The sequence below is a fragment of the Macaca fascicularis genome, chromosome 7 (genome assembly GCF_037993035.2).
Source record: "Macaca fascicularis isolate 582-1 chromosome 7, T2T-MFA8v1.1".
Lineage (NCBI taxonomy): Eukaryota > Metazoa > Chordata > Mammalia > Primates > Cercopithecidae > Macaca > Macaca fascicularis.
This window is the reverse complement of record NC_088381.1, coordinates 150,738,159-150,744,913: the sequence shown is the minus strand read 5'-3', so window position 1 is coordinate 150,744,913 and position 6,755 is coordinate 150,738,159. Positions and strand designations below refer to the sequence as shown.

The 6,755-nt window shown below is 35.3% G+C and overlaps 1 long non-coding RNA gene across 1 annotated transcript; it reads left to right on the top strand.

The window, feature by feature from the left end:
* The first annotated feature begins 220 nt into the window (after positions 1-220).
* On the top strand, positions 221-5,488 carry LOC135971677 (uncharacterized). The gene is made up of 2 exons (XR_010587930.1): positions 221-371; positions 2,679-5,488. It is a non-coding gene; the product is annotated as an uncharacterized lncRNA (long non-coding RNA).
* The last annotated feature ends 1,267 nt before the right edge of the window (positions 5,489-6,755 follow it).

Here is a 6,755-nt window from a genome sequence, read left to right as displayed (position 1 = left end):
AGGTATTGAGTCATTTTGTGGAAATGTAAGTTATTTTATATTTAATAGGTTATAATATCAAATGACATCAACTGGAATGTTCAGTCCTTTTGTTAATAATTTGTTGGTTTAAATTTCTAGTATTTTTTTCCTATTGCTATCAGAACCCAAAAGATAAATGTTTTACTCATAAGGGGAACTATATTTACTAGTCCTGCATTTGTCAATCATAATCTCCAGCTAGTTCTCAAGACCTGACTTTTTTTATATTCCTGGAATTAAAGTCATCGGAGACACTTGATTCATAACGATTTACTGAAAATGGCATCCTGGAATCTCTGCTGGGTACTACTGGGATGCAAAGATGGATGAAAAACACTACCTGCTCCCAGGTATATTAAAATTTATTATTTGTGACAAATACTTAAAACAGAGCTGGACAGAATAGGAACACTAGAAATACACCTGGTGCTGAGAACCGAGCAAATGGTCATAATCCCTTAGAGGAATTGAGAAAATGCTTCCCACATAGAAAGGATAGGGTTTCCAAGTAAGTTTTGAAAGGTAGAGATAGAATAAAAGAGGAAATCAGAAAGGAAAAAAATGAGCAAAAACACAATTTAAAATATCTTTGTAGAGAATGACAAAACAGAATTAAAATAGCAGCTTAAATATTTGGATTTCATTGTTTTGAAAGCTGCTGAAGTTTCATTTCTAAGGATGACAAAATCAGAGAATTTTAAAACCATATTTGATGTCTGATAACTTTGATATTGTTACATCAAATCATCTAAGCATTTAAATAAAGTTTTATTCATTATCTGGTTATTTGCTAAACTGTAAACACAGCTTGAACCATACACTTTCAATGTATAAGGTAGCAATATTTTCATTATTACTACTTCCCAACCCTTTTATTCTTCTTTCAAAAATAATACTATTAAGACCTACCTAAGAATAGGTACTCCTTAGCATTTCATGGTTATAAACTCACAAGATAAACATTGTAGTGATCCATATAATGTTGGTAACCCTGTCTTTAAGATAAAGTAAAAACACTTGCTCAAAAACTTTGCAATCTCTAAAACGTGAGGGTTGCTTGATTCTCACAAAATTGGCAACCAAGAATAAAAGCGCCTTTGTATGCTAGGAATAATGAGACATTGTAAATCTATCACGATTTTATTCAAAAATTTCCAAACCTAAATATTTTCTTTTTCTGTCATATATATGGCCTGCATATTTTTCTTTTACTTTTATATAGAGAGAAATTCACGTTCTCAAGTACAATGCCAGGGCTATGACTACACATACGAAACCATGTGTTCATATGGCAAAATTGAATGGTGATGTAGATTTAAAAATACACCTTCATTTGGCTTTGAAGTTTTTGTCTTCAAAAGCTGTGTCCTGTTCATTAGAGATTCTAAACCCTTTTAAGAACCAAACTATAACTCTTTACGATTATATATGAAGCATCTAGAACATGCACAAGGTACTTATTAAAAACCTACTGTGAGATGGACATGTCTAAGTATACAGGATACACTATGTACGAAATCCATAATGTGGAGAAATAAAAGTAAGTAAATAATTAACAGAAAAAATCAATTAAGATCACAAATATTAAACACAATGACAGAGACACAATCATTAAAATGTAGACACAGAAAACACTACAGAGCAATTGATCCACGTTCTTCAATAAATAGCAGTATGTTGCAAGAAAATAAAATGAGACAGATGGAAGAAGACATATAGTTTAAGAGATATGTAAGGTATACCAACCACTCATAATATGTTCATATATTTAGATGTCTATTTAAATCTATAAACTATCAAATAAATTTGAAATAGAAAAAGAAACTAAATGAGTCAAAGACTGCCACTTTGAGGGAATGACATTTGAATTCAGTTGTAAAGGATGAAAAATAACCAATCATTTAAAAAGCAGAAGTTGGAGGCCGAGTTGGGAAGGAAAGGAGTGTTGCCAAGAGATGCAACAGTAAGTGAAAACTCTGAGCTCTGGAGATGTATAAAAACATCTACACATTTGTTTGTTAGTTCAAGAGAAGAATGTGGTCAATTAGAACTTCAAGGACATGGAAAGAAAACTGGAGTTTGCTCTAATGGCAGTGAGAAGTTTTGAGAAGAATATATGCAGAGAAATATTATGATTCGGCTTATAGTAGGTACTAAAATAACTGTACTGAAGACGATGAATTAATACAATGAAAACTTTTTATGTTATACTTACATTTTACGTGATAATGATATTTCATTTATGTTTTATCTTCTTATTTAAGTGAAATCTGCTTGTGATTATAATATCTATAGTAGGATCAGTTGCTTTTTTTCATACTAATATTTGGTTAGGACTTCTCTCTAAGAGCAAACAATTAATCTGAAATAGATATGAAAAATTTTTTAATAGCATTTAATCATAAGGTTGGTTTCACTTGAACCCACTTAAGCATTCATGTTAATGTCATAATGTATTTAACAAATTTTCATGTTTAGAAAAAAGATGATTTTTACTATGTAAGAGTATCATAATTTAGAGATTGGAAAATTTTCAGGCAAGTAATTTTACTTTATCTTAAAGACAGGGTTACCAACATTATTTAGGTCCCTACAATGTTTATGTCATGAGTTTATAATCATGAAATGCTGAGAAAATTGTGTTTTTATTCCACTAGATCAAAGGATTCCACAAAGTCTGGAGATGGCAAAAACTGTCCAGGGCACAGGAACAACTGAAAAACAAGAAGAAAATTATATTTATTTCACTGGAACTGATAACGCATTACACGTGAATTTATCTCTCTTCTATATTCTCCTGTTGCATATTTTCTATTCCTAACAGTAATGGAAAACAAGAAAAGAATTTCCCAAAATTTCGTGCTGTGAAGGGATGCCAAGTTCAGAATTTCATCCAAATAACTTGTGCATCACGTTCGAAACGTTGTGTTACTACAGTTTATGAAATATGCCTGCTTTATTGAATTAAGTTGTTTGGTTTCCCTTCCCTTGATGAAATCATCCTCTTTTCTTACCCAGAATAGTATATGTCTTGCTATTCTAACAGACTAAAAATAACTCTTTGATTCTGCAGAACTAATTCCACTATGGATATTAGGATGACTTTACTGTTGTCATTTCCAGAAAATCTAAGAGATTATGATGGCCATAGCACACATGGATTATCTTTATTTTGCATTAGGCAACATGATTGATCCTAGCCACGCTGGTACTCCAGTCCCCACAGCTGTGGCCACTTGTTACTCACAGGTCAAAAGATGCCTCAGGCTCTGGGATTAATCCTCTCCTCAGCAAGAATTTAAACTCTAATAAATAAAATCTGAGCAGAATGGAGCAAGTCTTAGCTAGAGACCAAGAGCTATTAACCTGACTTTTTAAATACTTGTAAATGGATGTTGAGCTTTTACTCAGTTCTATTGGAATAAAAGCACAATTTTTGCTCCAGTAAAGCAGTTTATCTCCTTGGAAAATTGCCAGATTCTCTGTCATGCCAACACATGTCTCTGAATATTAAGACTACCAAACTCCCCTTTTCATATTTTTTTTGCTAATAAATTCTGCTAATAAAATAAAGCATCTGAAAATCTAAGTACAAGTACCCTTGTAAGCATTGCTTCCTAGGAAAATATGTTTACTCTGGCCAAGTTAGCATACTTTCTAAAACTTCTTAGGTCATTCTCAGATAAATACTAGGATAGAAAATGATTTTCTAGTTAAAGAGACAGCATTGTCCATGGCAAGGACTAACCACACACGTAGGACATGGAATGAAAACATTCAGACCACTGGGGAGAAGTGCCCCTTGCACTCTCTAAGAGTGGCTACAGTTGCTGCTTGGGTGACGGCGAAAAACACATGAAACAGAGGAGAGAACGATTTAATGTTCAGCCATGTCTTCATGGAAGAGGGCATCGCATTGGACTTGTTCCAAACCACCTGAACAAATAGGCTCCAGTTAGGTTTATCTATTTGCACCAAAGTATAGGAAACAAAATTGAACTTTAAGATTGACAAAAAAAAGAGAAGACATTTCTGAAAAGAGGTTGGTAGTGCTAATGTGAGAGAATGAAAAGTTAGAGATATTGGCTCAGTGGAAAGTACTGACTTGAAGATGAAGGAATACATGACGAGGGTATACTTCATAAGAGACACTTTTTTTTTTTTTTTTTTCCTTGAGATGGAGTTTTGCTCTTGTTGTCCAGGCTGAAGTGCAATGGAGCAATCTCTGCTCACTGCAGCCTTCACTTCCTGGGTTCAAGTGATTCTCCTGACTCAGCCTCCCTAATAGCTGGGGTTACAGACACTCACCACCGCGCCCAGCTAATTTTTGTATTTTTAGTAGAGATAGGATTTTGCCATGTTGGTCAGGCTGGTCTTGAACTCCTGACCTTAGGTGATCCTCCTCCTTTGGCCTCCCAAAGTGCTGGAATTACAGGCATGAGCCACCACGCCTAACGAAGGGATACTTTTGGGATACTTTTCTTGCTTCCTCTCCACTCTCTTCCTTTCTCTCCTTCCCTCCCTCCCTCTGTCCTTCCTTCCTTCCTTCCTTCCTTCCTTCCTTCCTTCCTTCCTTCCTTCCTTCCTTTTCTTTGTACACTTGTCACTTTTCCCCTAACCTGGCCTCCTTTTCTTTTTCTCTGACTCTCTGAAGATAACCAATAATCCACCTCAACAGGACACATGCAGGAGCCAGATCCTAGCCTGATTTGCTGTACCAGCACTAATGGGATTTCTTCCAGACCCTCATCAGGGCACAGATTCTTTATGCAATCTTTTCTCTCATTGTCCCTTATTCTCCTTTTATGCTATTATCCATTCCCAGAATCTTCTAGTTTGATCCACTTCAAGTATCTGCAATTAACCAGGCTATACAGGCTCTTGTTTACAAAGGCACAAACACTAGAAGTCCTATCATAGTCGTTTGTAAACATGACAAGAAACAATGAGTTTTTAAAGACTTTAAAATAAATTATAGGTCAGCATTCATTACTGGTTAATTTGCTTTTTGGAAATTTATATTTAAAAGATGTTAAGTCAGATTCATTGTTACCTTTTTTCCTAATCTCCAACGTGAAATTCTTATTTTGCTCTGTATTTCTGATGTCTAGAATAGTACCTGGGCTATAGTAAATACTGAATAAGTATTTAATAGAATTAAATTGAAATACATGATATTTAAAATATATTTTGTGATTTTATTTCTTATCCCATCTTCAAAAATAGAAATATCCTTAGTAGCAGCTCATAACAGGCAAAGTGAATTATATATTTGAGTTAATTTTCTAAGCAATTTGAGATTTTATCCCTCTCCCTGTCTCATAAAATGCAGTAAAAGAAAAGAATCCTCCTTAAATCCCACTCTATTTTTTTACATAGACTTTAATAAAGAAGAATTTAGCGTCCATACAGCTTGAGAGAGATAATACTTGGAATTTAGAAAATTGCAAATGTAAGGCAAAGAAAATGTATGTATGAAAAAAATCAAATTAAAACTCGCATTCTATATAAGTTTAAAAACTATATACAGAGGCCATTTTTTTTGGTCAATTTATGATGCGGGGACTCACTCTAGTTGCTAGGGAGACATTTAGGGAATAAACATTTGATATAAGCACAGAGGAGAGACATTTGATGCTGCCCGATGAGTTCATAGTGAGACGGAGTTTGCTCATGCCCAGCACTCTTCACAAAGGATGATAAAGGATGGAGTAGGGAGGAGGAAAGAGTAAGGTTATTCCAAGCAGAGGAACAGCATCCACAAAGTCCAGGAGCACTGTATACTCAGGAAAGTGCAACCAGCACTGTGCAATCAGATCTTGAAATTCTTGTAAGAGCCAAGCTTAGATGGAGGGACAGAGTAGTAAGTCAGAGTCTAATCCAGATTGTGTGACTGTTTACCATGAAAAAGGAATTAAGGTCACAGGACTCCTTTTTACGACTTGATCTCTGCATAGGACCACACTTACCCATGCAGGCAGAGTGAAGAGCTGACAACACAGCCTGATGCCAGAAATTAGGGAGATGGTTTTTGGCTTAAATCTTTATCCCTTTGTCACCCTGCTTTTGTGCTTTACTCCAAACACTAGAGACTCATGAAAATCTTCTTTAGGACAAACAGCAATAAAATTTTCTAGAAAGTAAAATATTAAATTCCCTGCCTTTTAAATCATATCTCTTCCTAACAAATCAGAGAATTAAAGAGAGGAGTGATTTTAGAGGCTAGGGCACTCTCTGCAAAAGTCAGTCTAGATAGGTGGCAGAGAATTGGTAAATTGGAAAGTCCAGGGCTGCAATCGCCCAGGCAGGCAGGTACAGGAACCCGCGTCAAATGGACACAAGTAAACAGGAACGACCCACTACAAAATAAAGTCAAGGAGGGTTAAAAAACAAAACTTATTTAATAAGCATCCATTAATGTTTATTCTGAATATTGTGAAAAGTGCTGCGAATTATGCAAAATTTCATGGGACACAGCCACTGCCCTCAAATCACAGGCTCTCTGCACTCAGAAAAATATCTGGATACATAGCAACTAGAAGTCTCAATTATCAGGTGTCTAATTTGGTCTTATGGTTTTATTCCTCTGTTGTGCGAGCATCACTAACTTCTTTAGAGAAAGGACTGCACTGCTTTCTGCAGACTCAGTTTGGAGCAGGGAATAAGCCATGGAATCTGGCTGTGTTACTTCTCAGCTGTGTGGTCCTAACCAAACACCTTAACTGTTCTTTGCC